Below are 25824 nucleotides of genomic sequence, written 5' to 3' on the forward strand. Positions count from 1 at the left end.
TGTGTTTGCGTATGTGAACAGAGCAGTAAGTATTTTGGGAAAGAGGCATTGCAAGCCCTTTCTAGCACGGCAGTAAGCCTCCCTGCAGGCTGCGTGCACAATCTGGCGAGGTGTGCACCTCGGTCTCGGCAGCTTCCCCCAGGGCTGGAGGGCGCCCGGGGTCGGCTGCAGCTGCGAGGCGGGGCCTCGGCACAGCCACCCGCACACCTCGGTCTCGGCGGGGCGAGCCTCCTCCCCGCTGGGCCACCGAGGCTGCGGGGCCCGTGCCCAGGGAAGGGGGGACGGACAGGCCGGTGCCCTGCAGGGCCGCTCTCGCTCCGAGCCGCCCAGCCGCTGGCAGCCGGGCCGGAGAGCGCCGGGCGCGGGACCGGCGAGGAGCCCCGGCCGCCAGCGAGCCCCGCCGGCCCCACCGGGGCGGCCCCGCTCCCACCCGCAGCCCGCGGGAGGAGGGAGGGAGGCGGCGGGCGGGCGGGCGCGCTGACGCGTGAGGGCGGTGCGGCGGGAGGGGCCGGCCCGGGCGGTGCTGGCGGCGGCAGGAGGAGGAGGAAGATGGTGGCCGCGGGAGGAGCGGCCGGCTGCTGGGCTTTCCGCCCTGCGCTGCTCCGCCGCCCCCGCCGGAGCCGTCCTGCCTGCTGAGGAGGCGGCGCGGACCCGCACCAGGTGCGGAGGGGTCGCGGCCGGGAGCGGGAGGGGGGTCCGGCCGCGCCCCCGCCGCGGCGCCGGTGTCGGGGAGGCAGCGGGCCCGCGGGGCGGGTGCCCGGCGCGGGATGCCGGCCCTGTCCCGCCCGGCGGCTCCTGCCCGCAGCGGGCGCGGGCGCTGCGGCCGCCCCGGTCCGGCTGCGGGGGCGTGCGCGCATCTCCGAGCCAGCGGGGCAGCGCTGCACCTGCCCCGGGCTGCGGGGAGCGGCGCCAACGCGGCCATGACCGCCTCCATCCCAGCCTCCGGCGGGGCGTTGCGTGCTTTCCTCCGTTTATTTATTCCATTATTTTTTTTGTGGGCGTAGGATGCGTGTAGAATAATGCTGTGTGGAGCCGCGCATACTCAGGTGCGCTGCCTTGTTGTTTTTTGTTTTTTAGGTATTTTTTTTTTTCACGCGCACCTTTTCTATGGTGGAAAGGAGAAATGGGAGGGGGAGGGGGATTTCGCATCCGGCGATCGAGTGGTCACCGTCGCAGCAGGACGGAATCAGCAGCCCTTCCCTCGGGAGATGCTGCTGGGGTCTGCGGCCGCATCCCGGTTTGCAGCTGGGAGCCCGGCGGGGCCTGGATCTCCACATCCTCCCCGTGGAGCGTGCTCTCCACCCCTGGGCTGGGGGGGGGTGGGTGACATCTGCTACTGTCACGTTCTGGTTTCAGGGAAAGGAAGGCGTCTTGATATTTTAAATTTTTTTTCTTTTAAAAATATTTTATTTTATTTTATTTTATTTTATTTTATTTTATTTTATTTTATTTTAGGTTTTCCCCCCGGAGAAGCAGTTTGATAACAATGATTGCCTGAACCACAGTCGTGGTCAGTGCAGCCTGTATGCACTACATCTGCTTTCTGTAAGGATCAGAGTCAATAGGAGCAGTCTACCAAGACTTGTTTTACTGCCATCATAAATTTCCTCTTTAAGAGAGATGGGGCTGTGGGTCTAGGATGGAACACTACATCTTTTTGCTTTCTCCTGTTGCAGGTTTTTTGTGCTGTGGAGCTGCAGTTTGGTTTAGAGAGTGCATTGCAGATCTGGCTGTTTTCATAGCTGCTGAGGAGCTAAAAGGCAGAGATGTTTGCCTGACTCTGCATACATTAAGAGTGAGCTAATGTGGGTGTAGGGCAGAGCAGCCATGTAGCGTTTTTCTTGTCTTTGACATGCGTCACATTACCAGCTGATAAGAGTATACCCAGGTGGCTGCAGTTTTGTGTCTGCTCTGCAGCTGTGGCCCGTGGGTCCCAAACAATTTGCCAATAATCCAGTTATAGTACTTCAGGTTCTGCTGCATTGCTGTTAAGTCTGGACCAGCTGCACCTGCCTTTGCAGCCCATGTTGGGAAGAAGCACGTGATGTCTATTCTTCCCAAAAGGTGATGGTGACATAGAATGCGTTTATTCTCTGTGTGCTGCCAAACCAAAAGCGAGGTGTGTGTTTACCTTTGTCTCTAATGCTGTGGAGGGAAGGGGCAGGATAGACTGCCCAGAAGTGCTGTTTGGCAGGGAAGGAGAGCAGTTACTATTGAATTCTGCACTTTTGTGTGTGTTTGTAAAGAAAAATTAGGTGTCTGGTGAATAATAATGGCAGATTGCAGGAAACTGCAAAAGCAGAATATTTAGTGTTGTAATGCATGTTAGATGAATGTTGTGGATGTTTAATGAGTGAAATGTAAACCTTAGTGAGATAGCTTGCCTTCCTTGGAAAATGTGGTCTGAGATTGTAGGAATTAGTTTGGCCTAAAGGCTCATTGATATATCAAAGTAGTGGTGGTTCAATGTTGGCTGGATACTGTGAATCATGTAATTCATTGCTCTGAGTTTTGGACATTTCTAGTTGTAGCTTAAAATGATAGTTCTATTTTACATTAGTGCATTATCTTCAATCAAAGTAGCAAACCTTCTGGCTACTATGCTGTCTTTTAACGGGTAGTTAAAAGACAGGTGCAAGGCCAGCCTATTGGAAGGCTATCAAAAGTATTTACAGATTAGCTCTTCAGTTAAAAATGTTAGAATGCTGGGAAGGTGATTTGGTACATCTAGGTAGATAGAAAATATGGGTTTGGTATGTTAAGAGTGAGACATGCCAATGCTTTTTAGTATAACCCCATTTGGGTGCCAGTGTAAAATCCTTTTCACAATTTTCCTGAGTTGTTAATTTAATTCTCAGTCCTTTTTCATGACAAGTTTGCCATTTCATATCTGTTGGGAAGGAAATGCGTTCTGTTGTGTTTTTTTTTTTTTTTTTTTTTTAATTTAATAGAATTGCCTTTATGTATTTAAAACATGAGAGCTAATGCTTTAGAAGAGATTTTGTGGTGGCATCATGGATGCCAAAGGTGAAAATCTTGTAGTCCACTACGTCCTTATTATTTTGGGGCAGGGAAAATTTGGTGTGGATTTTTGAAGATATAAAACATCCTATAAATCTGAAGATTTTTTTTGCTTTGTGGTAATGTAAGTACTCCGTAACACTTTGAATAAAGGGCTAACGTTTGTGTCATCTATCTAAATAGCAGCACAAATGAGAAACCTGAACTCTTTGCCTATGAGGTTTGAATGGATTTTAATTGGACTAGGAGCTGGCTTCTGACTACTTGGATATCATTTTAAGCCATGGTCATATGCAATACTTATGTTCTTAAACTTAAAAAACCTTCAATATGAGGACTGTGTGCATCTTTGAAATGTAGATAACATTTCTTTTTATAAGCAGAGCTTATCAGCACTAGAGCCAATGGAAAAGTCATGAGGGTAAAAAGAAGTGGAATCTGCTGTTCAGCTGCTTGTTTTGTATTTTTAACAGGCCATTGTGACTAGTCATTTCCAGTGGTTTTGTTGCTTGGCTTTAGATTGTGTCAGTGTGTGGTAATGTTTATGGCAAGCAAAATCAGGAAAAATTAATCATAAGTCCAGAAAAAGTGGCCAGGAAAATAAACACCATATTCCTACATGTATGTGAGTTCAGGGTTAATAACCAAAACTAATGAGCATGCTAAAAAAACAGAAAAGGAATTACAATATTAAGTTCAGAGTCTTCAAATAGACAAAAAGCAGGAAAAATCAAGCTGAGAGCTAAAACTTTCCACTTGTATCTCATGGCCTAGATATTTCAAATTCAGCATTTTTTCTCTTGGCACATGAATTGTCTGTTATTGATCATAGCTGCTCTGGATTTACATGAGATTATGAATTAGAAGAATCAGACCTTCTAATATTAAAAAAAATTAGAGGTGCTTCAGATAGCTTAATATGTGTTATCCATAGGTAGTGCAGCTTGACTAATTAAATCTTTACTTTAAACAAGATCTTATTACCATAGATTTAAGGAAAGGCTTGATGAATGCATTTTTACATGTTTTTTTCTGGTTTTGTAGAAGATGAAGATTCCTGCTTAATGAGGGTTCTAGCAAACAACCCTCTGCTCTATTTATTTCTAGTAGATTGCCTGTAATACATATTGCAAGGGGGTCAAAGATTTCTGGGAAACAGATTGATTGGTTTTGCTTCGTAGTAATGATTGATTTGGTAAGTCAGCTACTAAGAGCAGTGTGATAGTATTTTTCTGTCCCCACTGCATGCATCAATGTTCTTCCAAAAATCTGCATGTTTGTTGCTTTACTGAAGGGGCCTAGGGAAACATGCATTATTTGCTGCTTTCACATATGCAGGCATGTGATGATAATGTCTGTCCTAATTCTGAAGAAACAAATACAGAAGCAGTACAATGGGCACATGACAGCTGTGGATGGCAGAGGACTTTGCTGAAGGTACTTCAGAACCATAAGAACGTGTGTTTCCACAATAAACCCTTCCTGCTACAAACCGTCCATATTGATGTGAGAGGAGCAATGAAAGTGCAATTCTGTTACTAGGGAGTTCTGTTTCTACGGAGAGGCTGCTAGGCAGGTGGCATCTCACCTGGTCCGTCGTGTCTCCTGTGGTGATTTCTGTCTAATTAAAAGTACATACTGAGGGAAGTTTCCATCACCCACGAGCCTCTGTAAGTGACTGTCTGTATATAAGCAGTGGGATTTTGAACATCATCGAGGAAACTGAAATAAATGTAGAAGTATTTAAAGCAGTGTCTAGTCTACATGAGATGAACCATGCTGGGAGCCTCTATTTTTCCTGTTGCCCACCAAAAGAGAAAATGTTCTTTGATGTTCAGCCAATTAAAACCAAAAATTCAAAATGTTTAATTATTAATTTTTTTTTGCCATATACCTTCCCTTTGTCCAGCCTGTTCTTGGGTGGTTTGGTCCGTCAGATCTTGTTCATAAGCCAGCAGTTAAGAATTACTTGTGTCTTTCTTTCTGATGAGTAGTTCCTTGAATTTCCAAAATAAAAGCTACTTTCCTTAAGAAGATGACCACCTTGTTACCCATCTGAGAAAAATGTGAGTGTAGGGTGTGAGTGACTTCATTAAAAGTCTGTCAGTCACAACTGGGCAACAAATCCATGGAATTTAGGCTGAATCCTTTTAGTGGTAGTTTCTTTTTTCAGCTAATTAAACTCTTCTGAACCTTTTTTGTGTATCAGGAGCATACCTACTGAATTTAATTTTCAAACCTTGAACTCCAGAAGATGAACACAGAAAAACACCAGAACAGCAGAGCCATGGAGGCTACAAAACTTGCCTATTTTGGCAAAGATCACTTGAGTGACTGTCCTACACTGAATCACTTTTGCCTTATTTTTTCCATTTTGAGGATGTGTGTCAGGGTGAGAAATGCCTTACTGTATGTATGTGGTTAATGTGTTGGTGCAGTATCTAGTATTTATATTGATTTGGTTAAATATTTTTATTTCTCTGCAAGAATTTTCACTTCTGCACAAAAGGCTATAGCTTTCTAGTCATTCCTCTTGTGTGGTTATTCTCAAAACTCAAACAAGGGTGGACAAGAACTTTTGGTCTGGGTAAAAGGAATGTTTTTTTAAAACAGAAGGAGGAAGAAAAAAGAACATAATGGAAGATTTTAAACATACATGACTGTGACTTAGTTTTCCTAATATATGCTTAAGTTTTATTTATGAATTTTTAAAATTTTATTTATTTATTCTGACATGCAAGTTGCAGTTCATGCCAACAGTCTTAGTGTTACCATGTGTTTATGTAGTATCTGTTCTGATGGGACTTTGATCATGTTTGAAATTTTGGCGCTTTGGAAATCTCAAATGTAACTCCTTAGAGTAAATAAAATTAAATTGGGAGAAACATTTATAAAAGAAGAACTAAGGCTAAAAACCTGTCACCAAAGGCAGGTGAAGAAGCACGGGGTAAAAGCTCTTGCTCCAGATTTTTCCCATGCTAACATTAGCAGAATTCTTAAACTAACACTCCTCAAATCCAAAGAACAGGCAAAACCAGTAGATTTTTTATATGTTGCTGTCCCAGGTAAATGTTAGGAGAGTGAGTACTGCCTCTGCTGTTCAAAGAGGAGATTAATATGTTTTTGTGTAGTGTGTTTGGGGAGCTGAGTTTTTTTCCTTCTCTTTTCTTAACAGCTTTCTCACACCAGCTTTTTTATGATCACAGAGTAATTTGAATTGGAAAGGATCCCTGGATGCCATCTGATCTAAACCCTGCTCAGCTCAAGTGACTGAGACAAGGGCTGCACATGCCATGTTTCTTTCTCTTGGCTTAACCAAGGCAGGAAGCTCTGAAGGTGGAGTGCTGTGCCTCCCATGCGTGCCAAATACTAGCTCGTGCAGCAGGCTTTGCTAGAGTCTTGATGGGATGGGATGGGATATGACTGCTGGACAGAGACCTTCCTCCAGCTTGCCCTTCTCATCATCTACTGAACAAGTGGCTCCACAGAAAGCTGCTTGCTTTGCTGCTGGCATTTGGTTCAGTGGGAGTGTTGGGGTGACGGGCATGTACAATGTGAGGGTGATGGTGATCTCCTCCTGATGAGTGCTGGTTTTTAAGTTCTTCTTACCACTGCCATTCCCCTTAGGAAAGCACTGAGATGCAGATGTATTTGCTCTATTAGCCAATTCAATGACCTGAAATTTATTTTTTAAATTAGATTTTTAAGATGGTCAAGATGGACGAAATTATTGCCCAGAAGTTTAGAAAACTATTTTCTTTGTGGTGTGAAATTATTTTGCAGTGGTTTTAAAATTTGAGCACTGTTTTTAAGGCTTATTAAACAGCGTTCCTAGTATATATGTGCAATGCAGTCACATTAACTTAATGAGAAAATCTTTCTCAGTAATGCTGTGGTGAGCTGACAGAAATTTGTATTAAGTAAGAGTCAGTGCAAAATCAACCTTTAGCTTTGTAATTCCATTTCATTTTTAGTGGAGATTTTGCATAACATTTCTCCAAACTCGGTGTGTATTTCTTACATTCACAGCTGTTGTACCTCTTGTCTCAGAGTGATAAAAAAGGACAAACTCAGGTTTCTACTCTTGCTTAACAATTATCATTCCTTGCTGATAAATGGTTTATGTAATCCATTTATGAGATTGCTACAGCATCATTCAGATTTTGGCATCTTACTTTTGTTTTGTAACAATGAGAAAATCCCAAAGTCCTCGAAAACCTTCCTTGTGTAGAACTGTGCTGCAAGATGCGTGGGAAGGAGACATTTGGGCTTGATGCCTTTGGCAAGGAGATGGGCATTAGCCTGAGGGGACAGCACTGTACTTCATAATACTGGCTCTACATTAGCTTCAACATCCAGGCTTTAGACTTTTGACTGCAGTCTCATGATGATTAGTCTGACTGCTTAGCCCTAGTTTAAAGTCATGTCCAAGTCAGGCAGTTCTAATGCATTGTACTTTCAGCGCGGGACCTTTGGCCCTCACTGACTCTGGAATCGGCAGTTTTAGTTGCAGTTGAAGTTGAATGTGGGCTTAACACATCTTCACATATCTGTTTCTTTACCTCAATAAACTGTAAAGACTGAATGTCTTTATTTCAGCTTAGGTCAAGCTGCTTTTTGAGTGCACATTTAAAAGCTACATGAAACATTTATATTTTAAGAGTAACACAGACTTAATGTTTTGATCGACAATACATCAAACATATTTTGGATTAAAATCAAACTGCATTATTAAAAAAAAAAAAAGAACTAGTATTTCTCATTAGCTACAGACTTGGTTATTTCTCTGTTTAAAGTCAAGATAACCCAGCCTCTTGAAAAAATTTATCTCAAAGAATGCCAAATAAGTAAACTGGAAAGAGAAGAGAATGTGTTGGTTAGGATGTGTGTAAGCTGCCCGTGTAATTGTTTTTTTAGATATAAAGTAATGTATTGGATGACTCTTTAGGTTATACTGGTTATCCAGGTGACATGGAGCTTCAGCTGATGTCTTCCATTGCTCTGGGTATGACATTACCTTTGTCACTGGGGTCCTGTTGATAGCTGTCATTGACCAAGGAGATCCTAAAGGAGATCTGGTTCTCTATCAGAATTCCCTCAGGATAAATGGCCTTCTGAAGGAGTTTAAGCTGAATGTCAGCATGGAAATATAGTTGTGTGAAAAGTAAATACTAAAAGCACAATTGCAGTATGTAAACAGTTGACATTCATACAGTCAATTTTCAGAAAAGTAGAAAGGTCCCTACTTCAAAACTGATTGACCTTTGGTGATTCTTTAGGAATTAAAAGTGAAATGAGCAACCTTCTTGGAGCTTTTCCAACCTTTGCCTGGAGCAAAGACAATTTTTGTGTGTTGTATTTCTGGTGTGTAAATTCATATTTTATTGAAGATACCTTTTCTTCAGTTGCTTTATCCCTGAAGGTAATGACTAGAGGTTAAATTTTTTTTTTTTTTAAGTTTTGTCCTTCCAGTATGCAACTGTTAAAACCTGGACAGCTCACAAATCAATTTTGATCTTCAGTATTAAAATCTGTTATGAACTTTTAAGCAGTGGCATTCACAGGCACTGTAGTGCAAGTTTATGTATGTACACCAGGTACAATCTGGATAGCAGAGTAGCATGAACAGCAGTAAGATAAATATATTCCTTTTTTCTGTTAAAAACCAGAACTTCTTCATTTGTATGTAAAAGAAAGGTTTTTAGCTGCCTACCCGAGAACCTCATGTTTTCGTAGTGTTCACACTGTTTTCAAGCAGCACTGTTTTAAAACAGCTCTTTTAGGGCCATTGGTAATTTGAAACACTAAGGGTTATGTATACTTTTGTAGCCGTCTTATATCTGAAAAACAGAGGGTGAAATTACCAGGAGGGGATTCGCAGGGTGGGATAGTCACAGGATCTGACTAATTCACAGTTTCTTGTGATGGAAGGATCATATTTTCTTCAGTGAGTTAAAACAATTCCAAAATCAGTCTGAAAGTTTAGTCATCATATGAACTCTAAAGACTGAAGGATAGAGCACAAAAAGCCCTGCTCTTCTGTTTTTAGAAAATTCTGTGTCTCCATTATTATGCTTAGTGTATCCTCCCTTAAAGACCAGCCTCCTCCAATCATGTGCAAATCCACAGTTCAGTTTTTTGCTCTGCCTGTTGAGGACTCCTTGTCTCCAGAGTATGACAGTTTTTGCATTATCTCACACAATTACTGCAATGTGGTAGCATACAAACCTTGGTGGCCTCCTTGTCTGTGTTAACTTCTCAGATGTAGCAAGGTACTGAGCAGTGGGTGCAGTGCAGATGAAACTTACCCCTTTGGATAGGTTACATTGGTCTTCACCTGCCACCTGTGAGCATTCATGCTCAGATGGGAAGACGTGATTGCCAGGGCAAAGCCATCACATCTTTGAAATATGAGGTGTTGTGCTGTGAAGTTACCTATAATTCTTTGCATTTAGTTTGAGCAGCCTGTAATGCTGGTGGGTTTTAGGGAGGAGGACTGTGCTTGGAGAGAAAATTTCCTCAGTGTGAAGTAGCAGTCTGTTCTACAGCCTCATGGAAAACCCACGCAATCAGGAAGAGGCTTTGTCCTGCTCTTGGGTCTTTTCTACTCAGACATCAGTCAGTAGGAAGTGTAGGTTCATAGTGAGGAAAGTGTGGGAAACAGAGGAGTCTATTTAATTTTTTTTTTTTTTTCTCTAGGAAGACAAATCGGGATGTTGAAAGTGCAAAAAATATCAATCACCTTTTCTGGCAGTGTCCGGGGAGCTTGAGGCTGGTGACAGAAGCAGATTATTTAGGTAAAGAAAAATCAGACTTGACTGAGACTTTCAATTGTGTGTAGCTCATGTTCACCTGGTCCAGCTTCCTGAAGCCTTGCAAGCACTGTGGCTTTTGAGATCAAGTCCTAATTTTAGCATTATTTTTGACTAAAGTTATTGGTACAGTGATTGCACTTTGGTGGGGAAGTGATTATCAACATTGGTTTTCCATGTTGGTGCCTGTCACTGCTCTTAAAAGTTACATCCTGTTTGGGGGAGAGGAGTGGGGAAGGAAAGAGATTTGTGTAACTGGAGTATCCATCTGGTGCATTTTGATGATACAGCCTGTTGGTGCATTGTTACTTGCTGTAACCAAGGCAATGCCAAATATGTAGCATACAATGTAAAAAGCACCTGCTGTTGTGCCTGAATTACATATTCAGCATGCTATAATTTCTAATGTCTGTTTATTCTTGCATACTTGTTTGTTAAATGAATCTTTTGAAGACACTTGAAGATCCAATGACCACAGCTGTTTTAAAACAACATTTATGAAATAGGAACTTTTTTTAACCAAGGGGAGGGAATCTCCCTAAAGGTCTCTGACATTCTTGTATTATCCAAAGAGCCAGTCTTCTGGCTGCAGTCCTGCCTAAAGAGAAGATGTATGGACCAACATATTAAGCTTCAGGGGTGGAAATCTGCAGGCTATTTTCTGTTGAGGAGAGACTAAAGTTCAGAAGTCTGGGCTTTTGTTCTGTTGCTCATCAGCTGTGATAGGCTTTCCCCACAGGAGGTAGTTTCTGAATTGTGTTGTAGTGGCTCCCAAGCCTGATCTTGCTGATGGTTGTAGCCTACCAGGTAAGCACTGACACTTGGAACTGATGAGATTTTTGACACTTCCAGTTGTGAAGAGTCATCAAGAGGCATTTAAGTGTCAGCAGCAAACATGGAGTGAAAATGCACCAATTTCAATATGCATTTTTTGAGATGGCACTAGTGGTATTGTTGCAAATTTTAACCTGGGGACTCAGGGTAGTAGCAGTGCCTTTGTTTTTTGTTTCCAGGATTATCTTTATGAATGCAGATTCTTCAGTCTCAGACCCAGGTACCTCAGAGGAAACCTTCTATACTAGTTATAATTTTATTTTTCTTGTTCCTAAGTGTAGCATGTAAAAATTGAATTCCTCCTTCTCAGGCATAACATTGTCACCATTCAGCTCCATCTGCATGGCTCTTGTGGCAAGTTGAATATAATCTCATGTACGTATTTTGCATGTGGTGTGTTTTGTTCATGTATGTAGTTTTATGTATTTTACATGCCTTTGAATTGTATGTGGTGGAGATTTAATAATCCTTCTTTTTCTCTTCACTCCCATCTGTATCTGGTTTGTAAGTAATGTCATAATGTTTTCTATATTTTCTTCTTTGTCCTGAGGAGATTAATTCTTATGGCTCTAAATGTAGCCCTGTCCATGACTTCAAAGTACATGTGGTATATTTCCCAGGGAAAAAACCAATGATGTAATATATGGATGGATTTTTATATGCAAAGGATCAAGGTTAGAAAAAAGCCTTTGCAAAGGATCTGGTGAACCTGTCTTGGAGGTCTGGGGAGAGAATTCCATTTAATCTAAAAACATTTTTCAGAAAAAAGCACCACCTTTAGCTCTTGAAAATTTTTGGACAGTCATAGACAGGGTTAGTGGCAGTACCTTAGAGCTTAGAAACTGACAGATGCTTGGCCATTCTGAGCATGTAGACACTCTTGGCAGTCCACTGTTTGGAGTCACTGGCCCAGAATGTCTAAATAAATCCTTGCCAGGTAATCCTGAAGACTTGCAAGTGGGTGCTAACCATTACGCATTGCTCTGATGTATCAGACTCAGGAAAAGTATTTCCTTTTTCTGTGCATTTATGGTCAAATCAAAAATTTTTTCTCAGTTTTACATTCGGATCTTTTTATTAATACTAAATATTTGGTTGGGATGCTATCTCTGTGTATGTGAATAAGATGGCTTTTGGTTTTCTTTTGCCCTGCTTATATAGGTGCTTAGTGAATTACAGGAACAAAAGACCAAATTGTGCCTGGCATGGACTCTTTCTCTTGTTCTTGTCTACATATCAAGTGCATGGCACTTCTGTAGTGTCTGATCAGCAAATGAAGTTATGCTGTTGTTGCTGCTGTGATTCCACACTGCTTTAGTTAAAGGTTTGCATGGTTTATTCAATTTATTAGGGACAAATATATTCTTGGATTCTTTCTCCATATTACCTGGTAAACCTTACACTGTCAAAAAAAGGAACTGCAGTAATTTTGGGCAGAAATTGGGTAATTAGTCTACCCTATGAAAATTTCTTTTTGTTTCTAAATTAAAAAAGCTTTTTTATTTTTTTTTTTCCCCCAGCTCTTTACATTTGAGGCATGACAGAAGTCCGAGGTTTGTAATGTCTCATGTGAGGAAAAGATTTCACTCTGCAAATTTTTTTGCCTGTTGAAGAGAGAGTATAAGGAGTACAGGAAGTGATTTAAGAGTAGTGTTATAATCTTGACAGCAAGTTTCTAGTGTTGGAGCATGGCTTGCTGTTGAAGCTCTTTGCTTTTAAATGCACTCACAAACTTTTGAATTCTGCCTAAGTTTTATGCATTTTACAGCTGAGGTTGCTTGTCTTATAAAATAACACGAAGATGTTCACAGGGCAGGAATGATGCTTAATAATTTGAGAGGGACAAAATATTATCTCCCTTTTGTTAATAAAGAGGAATAATCTTACTGTGTAACCTAGAAAAGCCCTGGTAGAAACAGTATGAAACAAAGCTATGTATGGTAAGGAGGATTTAACCATGAATGATATGGTGAGATAGAGGAAGAACTGAGCATTGGAAAAAAACGTCTCAACACTGATGTCTGCCAGACTGTGAAATAATCTCCCAGGGAGAGAAGATACATTTTCAGAGGAGTGAATACTCAGTGGTGCAAAGGCTTTAACAATACTGTAGGGAGCAATCCTCAGCTTGAACAATCACTTTCAGAGGGATTTTCACATGGTTTTGCTTTTTACAATCCAGGATGAATTTATCCTTGAAACTGGTTTAAGCAGCTTTTCCTTTCTTCTTTTGTTTGTCACTAGATACAGTTTTCTGATGTTGGTTTCTTCCACAAGAACAGCAATTTGATGATGTGGTAAATGATTTTGAACTGTTTGAATATTTGAACTATTATTTGGTTATTGTTTGGTTATTATTTGGTTTTGTCCTTGAAGCAGCATTCCATGAGTCTTACTTGTCAGCTTCTTTAGGGTGATATTTCAAGTTTTGAGTAACATGCAGTATGGTTTGGGAATATCAGGTGATTGTAGTGTAATTGCATATGGTTATGCTTTTTAACAATTTTTTTATCTGCAGCCGATTGTAATGTTCTTAGCAAAGGTTCTCTGTACCAATGGATCTATCTTTGATATAATTTCAAATATTGCTACCACAATTTGTGCCACATGCCTTTCCTCCTTCAAAAATACAGAGGAAGTAAAACCTGTAGAAAAATCAGCTTTCGTGCATAAAGACTGGATAGATTCACAGTGAGTGGCAGAGGGAGTGCAATCAAATGCTGTGTAAAAAGAGGCTAGACAAATATAGTAAAAATTGGGCAAACACCTCCAATGAAATAATGGCCAATATGGGAATAGCTTTAGCGAATTTTTTTGGAAGTGGTAAAATGGAGGTGGATGTTTCAGAGTTAAAAGTGTTGGAAAAAATAATTGTAAATGTTATGAGAAATTAATGATGAATTAGCAGAAACACTACTAGGGAATAGGTTTGGAAAATACTTTATGGGATTTGGGAGTTAATATAGTTGAACAAAAACTCTTAGCTCCTGATTGTTGGATTTTCTGTCCAGGAAGAATGTAATTTCTAGCTGAAGTATCTTTGACTGCCATAGCTACCTATCAAAAGAAGGTGTTATGTGTTTGTATGCAAATGTTTTTTTGAAAAGCTGAAGTAGATATTTTGGTTGCAAAATGCCTTGAGCTATTTCAGAACATTTCTCCTTGCTTCCCCATCGGAGGTTCAAGCAGTGCCACTGTAGCCCTGAGGATTCTTATTGTTGCTTCTCTCCACATCTTTTTTCCCATGCTCTTAAAATCTGACATTGTAGGAAATGTTTGTTAGTAGTAGAAGAATTACTAACATTTTTCTGTTGCTGTTTCTGTAATCATCCTTTCATTTTACACATTTACCCATCACTGTAATATCTTCAGCATAGAGAGCAGGCAGTGCTGCCTGTTGCACAACCACAACTTGCAGCAGACCAAAAGGCAATAATCAGGGATCAAAGTTGTCTCCATTGGGTGAGTGCTGAAGTTTTGATTGTGCATGGTGTGACTGCACGTGTATGAAACTGGTGTTGTGGGTTCAGTGCTACTCAGAATTGAGGAAATCACTGTGTGGCATGTCACTGGATTAGCCAATTCCTTGGATATATTTTGCTTGCAAGTATTGAACAGTCTAAGAGGTTGTACATTTTTGTTTCTTCTTCCCTTATCCCTCAACTTTTCCAAAACAGGGGTTTTTGAGTTAGAGCTGAAAAATGACAATAAAACACCTTTTATAACATGTATACAGCAGATTAATTTTATATTTTTAAGATATTTTTGCTGCTTTTGCAATATGTATGAAATCCATTTATTTGACAGACCTTTCTATCTTTATAATTGGAACAATGGTGAAGTAGCATTCAGAAAGTCAATTCAAGAAAGAAAACCCCATAGCTGTGTGCTTATGTAGGTTGCTGGCTGTGGTGGGATACCCTGAAAGACCTGCTGCAGCTCTGATTTCTGATGTGAAGCCTCTTCAGTGAGAGAGAAAAGTTACCTGCAGTGCTGGTGACCTGCCTGCCAGCTGTGGTTTATGACTGCTCTACTTCTGCTGTGCTGTGTGAGATGTTTGAAGGCACACCAGAAAATCTTCCAGGAGCTGTCTACTTTTAGGTTTGGTTCTAAGTTTGATAGTGAGTTGCTGATATTGTTGCTGCATGTGTGACCCAATCATTGAGAGAGTGGTGAAATGGTTGGGCAGCTCAAGTGCAGAGTTTGTGACTTCAGCCAGCATACGAAGAGTGTTAGCTTTATCTTTTCAATAAATCAGAACATGTGTAATTAAACAACTTCTGCTTGATGCCTGGAGCTTATAATTAAGGGATTTTCTTCATGGCTTCTGGTAAGATTCACTAAAGCTTGTGCAAAGGTTTAACTTAAATATGTATTATTTATAAAATGGTACAGATACCTGAAAAATACTTTTTGTTTCCATTCTGTGTAAAGCAACGATAAAAAGCAACAATGGAGGTGACATTGTTGCTTCAGTGTTGAGGGGGTAAGGATGGAAGTAATGAGTTGATAATCCTCTCTGTGTGGGAGATGACCTTTTTAATTTAAAGTAACTCTTAGTTTATTTTGATAGTAGTTATTACATTGCATGCTTCTGTTTACATTTTCACTAACTGCTTCCCCTTGAATAGCTTGTAGTAAAGCTCTGTAAAGCCTTTTTCTGAGCAATGAATAGGCTAGCTAAGCATGGCATTGTGGAAGCCCTGGATAACAGCTGAGGCTATGCTTTTGAGCCTCAACATAAAAAATCTCTGAGGTGGAAATTAGTGAGGGTGAAAGGTATTATCAACAGCGTATTTTCTGAGCTTAGCTATATCTTACCTAAATGAAATTTTTTTCCTGGGGATTCTAGGATTGCAAATCCTTAGATATTTGAAAAAGGAGGAAATAGAAATGTCTGTGAGTCTTAAAGATTTTTTGACCTAGCAGGTCTCACTGATCTGCTTCTGGCAAAACTAGCCAAGTCTCAAATAGTGTTTTTGCCTGCTCCAGGAGTCTAGAAGAAGCCATGTTTTTAACGAGGAGAAACCAATTCAGAGGCATCTGATAAAAATCTCTGTAGCTTTACTCTAATCCTGCCATTAGCACAAAAACTGTACTCAATTTTGTGGAGTACTTTTATTTAGAATAAACTGAAGGTCCCTCCTAACTATGTAATCCATATGTTTGTTACTTATACTGTCAAAAGCTTACTTGGAGACTGAGCTGAGGGGGCACAGAGCCATTGTGGACACCTCAGGAGAATATACCCATATTCTATTTGAAAGCAGTTTTGCCAAACAAGTTCCACATTTCTGTTCTTTGGGTTTTTGTTGTTGTTGTTGTTTTCTGTTTGTTTTGTTGCTATTGTTTTTTATGTTGCCCTGAAAAAATAAACCTGTGTAAATAACTTTTTTCTTCCCCTTGTGAGCTGCACATAGACCATACTCTTCTTATGCTTGCAGTGTCCTAACATCAGAATGGCTTGGTTGGTTTATTATTTTTTGAGGTTTTGCTGAGCTCAAAAATGAAACTTTGAAAAATTTTGTACACTTGTTTGTAGGTGGGTAGAAAATACAGCCCAAGAAGTCTGTAAGGGAGCAGACATTCTGAAAAAATAGACTGTTTCCTAAATAGTGCTCTTAACAATTTTTTAAGCAGAATGGCAAAATGACATTACTGCTCTTCTCTTTTCCTCTTGTTGGTAATTTTGATTCTGTTCTTGCTGTAAGAATTTGCTTAGTTAGTTTTTGAAATCTGTTTCACTTTTAAATTTAAAAAAATTGAGCATTATGTTAAAACCAGCCAACCAAACAAAACCCACCACAAACAGACCTACATCCCCCCTGCGCCCCCTCCCCCCAGCTGCAGAACCTAGAAAATTTGGACTCTGGGCAGCTGTTACAAAGTAATTTTTCTGTTAATAACATATTTCTTACTATGAGCAGTTAAAAGTTTTTCTTCTCTAATGCGGAGAAGATTAGGCTTCCCTCAGGCTTATGAAGCTTGAGGGAATTTAAAAAAAAAATCTTTCTCATCCAAATCATGTTTATGGGAATGTGGATAGATTGAAAAAATTTCCTGAAACAATAGTCGTATAATAGTTTCCATGTAAGTGACTGAGGTCTGTTAAATTGTCTGTCTTTAACAGTATGGATGTGTTTTTTAGATGATGCAGAAACTTTCAAAAGCTTTTAATTATTGTTCTGTTTTCTTCTAAGTTTCTATATAATTTAGTCAGATTAATTAGAATCCTGACACTACACTACCTTGTGCAGAATTCTTCAGGGGTTTGTCCACTTGGACAGAATGTATAGGTTAATACAAAAACCAGCAATGAAATCTTGCATGTGCTTTTGGGATGAAAGAGGCAGTATTCAATCTTATTTTCTGGTGATCTTTTTCGCTTCTACTGGGAGGTAGTAGGTGGATGGGAAAATGATCTTCCAGTGAAGTGACACTGCTGCATTTCTGTAATTGAGTTGTGCTTTTATACAGTTCCTTCTATGCTTTATCTTTTGCTTTCTGTCATAGCTTACCCCTACTTTATGGTCTTGTCAGAAGTCAGAAAATTGCAATTTGCAAATTGCAAAATTTAGAAGAAATCACTCCTGGAGTTAGGCCAAACAGGAACTTTATTTATTAAAAGAAGTGATTACTAAGTAGATGGATTCTGTACACAGACAAGGAGCTGAACTTTTGGGTAGTATGATGTTTGTTTCAACAGGCAAACCAAATATCTTCCCACGTATGATCTATAACCATGTTGCCTGTGTCCTCCTTTGCCCTGGCATCAGCACCTGGCAGGAGAAGGTGGGGCACCTTCTGATCCCTACCACACTGGTATAGAACTGTGTCAGCCCCAGGTGTTTCAAAATCTAAAGCTTTTTCAGTGAATTAAAGCAGCAGACTGTCTGCACTACTTGCTTTTACCATACAGTTTATGTTTGGAGATGAGTGAAACTGAAGTTACAAAACCTGACACGAGAGTGGCTAGCACAGTATAGACAGGAAAGCACAGCTATGCGAAGGAGCTTCCATTCTCATTCCATTCTAATCTGGGAGATTTGTCTGGTCCAAAGCCAGGACCGGTGATACTGGGGAGGCTGGCATTGGGGATCTCTGTGATGCATTAAATGCAGCCATGGGACTGTGATTCCTTCCATGCTTTTGAGGAGGGCACTCATAAGAAATTATACAAAGACACAAGAGCCTGATTTTTGTAAGATTCATAAGGATTTCGTAAGTCTGCTGGTCTCACACTGGTGTGTTGCTTTCTTCTCCATTCTCCAAGTCCTTACTAGACATCTCCCTAGAAAGCCAGGAAGTTGGTCATGAAGGAGAAGAGGGTGAGGATAGGGTCAGGCCAAAGACCTGCTGAGCTGTGGTCCTGGTCATGCCACTTGTGGGTTGGCCTGCCAGCTGCTGCTGGACCTCACCCTTCACCTGCAGGAACAATGAACTGGGATTGCTTCTGAAGCTATCCATTTTCTTTGAGACTCTTATAAAATAATTTAAAAATTGGCCAGTGGCTAAAAAGTTAAGTGTGAGGAATAAACAAATGTTTAATCACTTAAAACTATTGTTTGTGGATTAGGAAAAGAGCCTACCTTCCAGCTTCTTTAATCACAGGGTGCTTTTTTCCAGTGTAATGTTATTTATAGGTTGTAATCTTACAAGCTTGAGTGGCTCTTTGTTTTCTTTCTGGTAAACAGTAAGTGAAAACCAGGGACAGTAAATCTTACATCTTTAATGAAGATTTAATTATGCCTGCATTTTTGTTTTATTCAACTTGAATAAAAACATTATGTATACTTTACATATATATTTGGCTCTCCACAAAACTGCTTATGAACAGATAATTATTTTATTGTTTATTCTTTGTAAGTTCATTCTTGATTGTGGCTTTGGTGATTTGGTGTTTGCATTTTCCATAGACCTTTAAATTGATACTATATGAAATACAGAATTTCAGTTATGTTTTGAGAAACAGAATTCAAATGTTTGATGTTAAAAACTATTTTTTTATGATGCTCCATAAGCTAAATGTCGGGCCATTGTTACTTCATTTTACTTTTTTACTTCCTTTTTTCTTTCTGTCCGAGACTTAGATTATGATTAATTGAATTAATTATTACTGAAGGAGATTACTAGAATTCTCAGAGGACTATTTTTAGTTTCAGCACTTGTCATTTTGCAGTTGCAGTTGTCTTTCATAAAAAGGTCATGCAGATAATAGTATTTTTATTTGCATGAACAATGTTTTTACAAGTGAATGAGCTTCTTGACAGTAGTTTCAGTTACTTTAGAAGAAATACAGAACTTTGTGATAATCAGACCTTTTCTTTTTTGAATTGTTTTCTTGACATTTTTCAATAAATATTTGAAATAATTTTGAATCCTTGTTATCATTATCACTATTATATGGCTACTGCTGTAGTGGCAAATAATGGAAAATAATGGTTTATAGAGAGGAAAACTCATCAGTTAGAAATAATTTTTCAAGACAGTAGGCCAATTTTGTGTCTAACCTTTTCACTGCGAGAAAGTAGAATTTAGACTGTCAAAATTGATGTATTACCACATCTTAGTGGAAAGAGTTGGCATTTTCATTTCTGTTTTGTATTTTGTTTTTTGTCTTGGATATTATTGTCTGAATTGACAGATAATTGACAGACAAAGTATTCTTTGTCACAGCTGAATCAAGAGATTTCCATTAAAAGCAGGTTAAAGATTTTAGAATGAGTATAATTGTAGTGAGTTACTCTACTTCTTTAAAGAATTTAAAGGTAAGGTTTTATTTTATCAATATATGATTTTATTATTCTGTTGACTTCTGAATTTTTAATTTCACTTCCTGAGGGAGAATCATTCAAAGACCATGATTTATTTTGATGATTAATTTTTTTTACATGTTTTCAATTTTTTTTTTCCTCTGGTAAAGGTGAGCTGCAAAGATATCCTCTTACTATGAGTTGAGTCAACATTAATTTTTTGCTGATAATTTTTTTTTAAATTTTAAAGTTAATGTTTCGCTTGACTTTGTAGAAGGCTTCCTGATAAGCTCCTGGTCTAAATTTAAGTGAGGAGAAGTGGGGAGAGTCTGGATGGATTCCATGTTGTGTTTTTTCTAAGATTCATTATAATCTCAGCTGTAAGAGATAGTACGCATACCACAGAGAGGAATTTCATTACTGAGGTGGAAACCTGCATCAAGGTGAAATTTTCAGGATTTTGACAGTAGTGCTCAACATTTTCATCAGATGTGTGAAAACTAGAGTGGAGAGGCAGCAATCTTGAAGGGGATCTGCCAGGGTGCAGGAGGACAAGAAGACAACTACAGTGAATGTTCAGAGAGGGTGGGAGGTGCCAAAGCAAGGTGTGTGGAATTGTGGGGAGGGAGCAGTTGCTACTGGGTAAGTAGCAACTGGGTAAATAACCTCCCAAAACCTCTGCTGGGGTTGCAGCTAATGCAATAGGGGTTGGCTGTGAGGTATTGTTACTGAAGGGAAGTGCTGTACTGAGAAGAGGAATATAACCTTAGGAGAGGTGCCAGGGGTGCTTGGTGTGGGCTCAGGTGGTGTATCCTGTTCAGCATGCTGTGCTGGAGAGAGCTGGTGAAAGTTTAAAGGAGGGTAGTGGAAGTCTCTAGTGGACAGACTGACTGAAGAAGGAATCCAAGGAATCCCCACTATTAAGTGGGGATTGTTTAGGCCAGAGAAGGGATGGTATGTACAGAGTACTGAAAGTGTCTGCAGTGAAGAAAGACGCAGCAGGCAATCTGTTCTTGGTTTGGGCAGGACTGGATATAAGTAACCAGCTTGCACTGTCATGGTGAAGAGTCAGATGAGAGCTTGGGAAAACTGCCAGAACTAAGAATATTGAAACACTTGAATCTGACTAAGTAGCCATGGATAAATAAATGTATCAGAAATGCCATCATTATCACTGATGCTGACTTCAGGGACAGGCACATTGATATGATTGTGTCAGATGGCATCAAGAATCAGTGATTGCTGAGTTTTTAGTATGCTGTCACAGAACTGCAGTTTGATTGGTTTTGTAGGCAGAGGGGTAAAATCAAACCACTTGGAACCACCTCCTTTTTTTTTTTTTTTTTCTTTTACCCAAACTTGGTATTGTAAAGCATCTATTTTCCTTTTTTTGATCTCCAAGCAGTGTTGCTGGTGAGTTCCAGACTGGTTTGGAAGAAGAGACCTCAAAAATAAACCCATTAATTTTTAATGAAACTGCTGATGAGATAATGGGAAAATAATGTTGGCTTTCTCCTCTGAAAAGAGCACAAGCTGAACCTGGCAGTTGCCAAGTTGACTGGGCAATTGTGTGTGTTGGACTTGCATTGCTTGTGTAGTTCTGGACCTACTGTAGATTGTGAGGGCCACCTGTACCCTGGGGGACATCAGCACAGCACTGCCAGCCAGGTGGGGGAGGAGATTGTCCCACTCTGCTCTGCCCTGGTGGAACAGGCTCCCCAGGGAAGTGGTCACAGCATTAAGCCTGACAGAGTCCCAGAAGCATTTGGACAATGGTCTAAGGCATATGGTGTGACTCTTGGCTTGTCCTGTGCAGGGCCAGGAGTTGGACCCTATGATTCTGATGGGTTCTTTCTAATTCAGCATATTCTGTGATTATATAGTTCTATTTCTTGCCTTGAAATACTTGAAGAAGGATTTCTTCAGGTGTTAGAATTAATTTTGGTTTAGTAGTAGTGGAAGATGGTTTAGTAGACAAAGAATAGCCAGGTATAGGGATTTGGGTTTCTTTTGAGTTGTCTGAACCATAGAATTTTTTAAATTCGTGTAGTGGGAATTCTAAGTGTTCACAGAAAAATGGTCTCCTTCATAATACTCATATAGTTCTTCACTCTATCCATTATTTTTCCATTTTTACTGATTTCATATGTAATCTGTTGCAAATAAAATAATATCCATGTAGAAAATACCAACGGCTTTCTCATATACTGATATTTGAGAAAATACCAATGGCTTCATCAAAATTGTAGCCAGTGACATCCAATATGTAATTTTGATTAAGCTGAAATGTTATGTCATACTCAGCAGATATCTGTAAAGGGGGTCTGTTTACAGTTTGTGGTTTTAAGGGAGAGCTGTAAACACAATGTAATGGCTGCTTGTTTACTCGTGGTTTAAACATGTTAATTTGTATTTATTCTATTTTGAATACCAGCTGTCTCCTACGTTAGTTAATGATTGTAACACATCTGAGCACACTCTACACAGATAATGTAGGGGGAGTGGAAGGAGTATGGCTTTCTTGCTTTTTAAGTAGATGTGAAATCCCAGAAAGCTCAGATCAGCTGATCCTCTGACTGAATCTGAAAGCTCTGCCGTTGCCTATACATGTTAAGTATTTTCACCTGACATGCATCCTGTGTGCTTGATAGTCTGAGAAGCTTTGACTTATGATGTAGCATGAATTGGATTAGAGCATATTTACACTGTAAGCTCTGATTATGGATTCTTTCCTGCCACTTGCCTTTATTTCATTTGAATGCAAGTTGTGTGATGCAGTTTAAAAGGAGAGTAGATGTTTGCAAATTAATAAAGTCAAAGCCACAATTCAAGCCTTCAGTAATGAGTTCTGCAGGTTGATGTTGCTGTTGCTTGGTTTTCCTGAGTGTTTGTCTCTAAAATGAGCTCTGCTCTCTATTTCTGCTTACTGAGTCTTTGTGTAGTAGGGATAATGTCCAACATAATTCCCAGAAGAAGTGAAGAAATTTGAAGGAAATTGGTTTGGTGCAAAATACTGTCCTATATCTAAGTAGTTGAGAATAGCAATATAATTTGATTCACGTCACAAATAGCATGCTGAGCCTCAGAGAGCAGAAATGGAAATTGCATATGCGGGAAGAGTGAACTGCAACATGTTGGGTACTACAGATATAATACACAAATCCATTCTGCTCCAGTTCTTACACTGTGTCTCTGTAGTATTGCAGGGAGTCTCAGTAGAAACGAATCTTTAATGTAATCAGTCTGGGTTAGCATCTCTGTTTGTTGAATTTTCATCCAGATTGTACCTTGGCGCAGCTGGCTGCCTGGTGCAGTATAATGTTTGTAGGGCTTTCAGATGGAACCATAATAAAATTTGTGAAAGGTTTCAAATTGGAATTAAGTTTCTTTTAGAGTACAAAAGCAAAACAATAACATGTTAAATAGCACAAAGTAAACAAGAGCTAAATATAAGCAATCAGGAATTATTCTTGTTCTAGATGTGGGTTACACAGACTGATTGAGCCTTCCATGCTGAATATATGCAGCTATTAACCTTTGACTTACATGTAGCAGAGCGTATTCTCTGCCCTTGTCTGTGAAGATGTCTTTGCAGTGTTTAAAACTGATGCCTAGTTCTTAAGTAGTAAATTCCAAGATACACTAGTCTAGGAGGGCATTGGAGGTATTTTGAAATAGAAAACAGGACAAAATAATGAAATCTATGCAGGTAGGTATTTCACTCCTTTGAGTTATATCTTTACTGTGAGCCTGCCCTTATGGGTCTTTACCAATTGTTCATTAATTCTTTTGCAAATTCTGTACTTCTCTTACCTAGTAACCTTTATCTGAAATTTTAATTTTGATCCTTTGTGATTATGTGTTCAATGCTGAATTTGTGCATAAAATATAGAACACAATGGTAAAACACTGCATTCAGAAAAATAGTCCTCAATGTGTTTCTGATGTGAGAGCCAAGAAGAAAACAAGAAACTTTCACAGCATTTTTCACAGTTCTGTATTTAAGATGTTTCATACTGAAAGTATTTCAGACTAAACCCCTGGCATGAAAGTATCTTTTGAGTCTCCACAGTACACCTGTGATAAGTGTGTTGTGAAGGTATATCTAAAATTAGCTGAAAAACCCCCAACTCATTTTTGCCAGTGTGTTTGTATTTATCTTATGTAGAGCTAGATGTGTGTAAGGTTTATGGCTTGATGGACTCTTGGATCAAAGGAAGGACTACAGGAGCAGATCCCTCCATGTACACTTGGAGATTCTCTTGTTTGTAGCATGGGCTGCAGGGTCCACTTGCGTGGCTTATGTCACTGGGAAGTTTGTAGATGGAGGTAATTTTGTCACTCAGCTGCATTTGAGAAATGTGAAGTGGATGGACTTTCCCATGCAACATGGTTGTATGTGCACTGTGGTTATGGTACTTGCCAGTGTGGCAGCAGCTTTTGATCCTAATAGTTAAAATGTAAGCTGCATTTCATATCTACATGTGAGTTCAGATCTGGGGCTGTCTACTGGGAAAGCAGATGAGTGCATGACAGCCTTTTGTTTGTACCTTGGATCATGTACCGTCTCTGGGGACAGTACTCAAGCTTGCTTTATGAAATAGCAGTCTGTGTTTCAGGAAGCCACCTGGTATGCTGCCTGTTATGGTTACACCAAAGGTCAATCCATTGGGATTACATTGGCTGGGACTCATTTCTGTGATTACTGTTTGGAGAGAAAGATCTGATCATTTTTTTCAAGAGCGAACTCTCCTGGAAGCTTACCTTCCCAACTGTCTATGGAATAAGAAAATAAGTTACTGAGAGCAGATAGTTGTAATACCTGGTAAAATTCAGCAAAGTTGAATTTAGCTATTATTTTGAGACCAGTGTCTGTGTCTTTTTAAACTCAAAAACTATATAGTCTTTTTTAGTGAGTTGCAAGATGGCATTGGAAATGCAAAACTTATGTTTGGAAGTTTTTCAGCCTTTCCTATTGGTACCCGACTCTGCAAGTTTTCCTTGCAAAATAGTTCCAAGATTAGATAAACAGCATACATGGATGTCCTCATGTGAAGGACAGGTGTCTGCCAATAAAGGCAGAAGCTTCTCTTTGAAATGGAGAATGTATACCCCCTCTCTCCAAATTATTATAAATTTGAAATTAAGGGGCTCTCAGGCAAAGATATGGGAATTAGTAATAACAGTTCTTTACTAGGAAAATTAAAATAGAAATGCAGTATTACAAAGAACAATCCCAACCCTGAAAGAGTCAGAATACAACCTGACACCCTGTCAGTCAGTCAGGGTGTTGGTAGCAGTCCCATTAAATGGTGGCTGCATCCTCCTGCACTGACAGATGTGGTTCAGCTGAAGCAGTGCTCCTGTAGAAGGGTGCAGTTTTCCTGTGAAGGTCCAGGGATAATGTGGAAAAGTCCAGCTTTCCTCTGGAATCCAGTGGAAAGAAGGTACCTTATGGTTCAAAATCTGTTTTTATCTAGGTAGGAAAGGCTTGGCTCCTCCCCCTGGCTGGAGCATCTCCCAGTGGGATGATGTAATTTAATCAGTCATGCAGTGGGACTGAACGGGCCTGCAGCAGATGATATCTTCCTGGAGGGAGGATGGGTTGTGGAAAGGATAAAAATTATTGCCCCACCTGGTTTTTGACATGAGCCATTAGCGGATAATATGTGCCATGGAGATAAGGGTCACTGCCGCACTGGGCTTCAACAGATGGTGATAGATTACACATTTCTGGCCACATCCTGTATTGCAACCCAACACAGTGGATTAAATGTGTCAGTCTGTGTTTTGATCTGGGATCCTTCTCGAAAGAATCTGGATCTGCCCAGCAGTGAATGGAACAGCTGTACTGTGAAACTACTGGATTGGTCTCTGCCATTCAATGTGCTTTCTGTAATATGTAGAAACATTTTCAAGGATTGTGACCTCTTCCTGATGCCCATTTGCTTCAGCAAGACTGCAGCAAATAGAACTACTCAAGTAGTCCTAAAAGTATAAACTTAGAATTTATTTACTTTTGCTGAAAAATTTAGCATCAATTTCAGACACAGAAGTGCACTGCTCAGCTTGGCCACCAGCTGTTTAATACTTGGAGGACATTACAATCTCGCGTCACAAAGAGTAACTCAACTCACTCCCTCTAGTTGTGATATCTTATAAGCATACCTTATTTCAGGTGCTACCCAGTTTGATTTAAAGACAATAAATTAATTCTATTCCTAACTTCCTGCATTTCCCTTAGGGTGCAGAGAAAATTTGAAAATACATTTTATATTTATATAAATAATTTATATATATATACACTTAAATCTTAGTCTGCTGCAGTATGCCTGATTCAACTTGAAATGAAAAATTCACATCACATACAATTAAAATTAGATTAGAGATGTGTTTAATTTAAT

At 39.8% G+C, this 25824-nt stretch overlaps 1 protein-coding gene across 3 annotated transcripts in view; it reads left to right on the top strand.

Annotated features, from left to right (window-relative positions):
* Positions 1–492: 492 nt before the first annotated feature.
* The window catches only part of APBA1 (amyloid beta precursor protein binding family A member 1), a 79520-nt gene continuing 54188 nt past the window's right edge, over positions 493–25824 (top strand). For 2 of the 3 annotated variants that reach the window (XM_056513998.1, XM_056514000.1), the window contains exon 1: positions 493–660. The gene's annotated coding sequence lies outside the window, so the exon portion shown is untranslated. Of the gene's footprint in view, positions 661–9720; positions 9819–25824 lie in introns of all 3 variants that reach the window. The other variant, XM_056513999.1, reaches the window with a different exon arrangement.

This window comes from Oenanthe melanoleuca, chromosome Z, assembly GCF_029582105.1.
Source record: "Oenanthe melanoleuca isolate GR-GAL-2019-014 chromosome Z, OMel1.0, whole genome shotgun sequence".
Classification (NCBI taxonomy): domain Eukaryota; kingdom Metazoa; phylum Chordata; class Aves; order Passeriformes; family Muscicapidae; genus Oenanthe; species Oenanthe melanoleuca.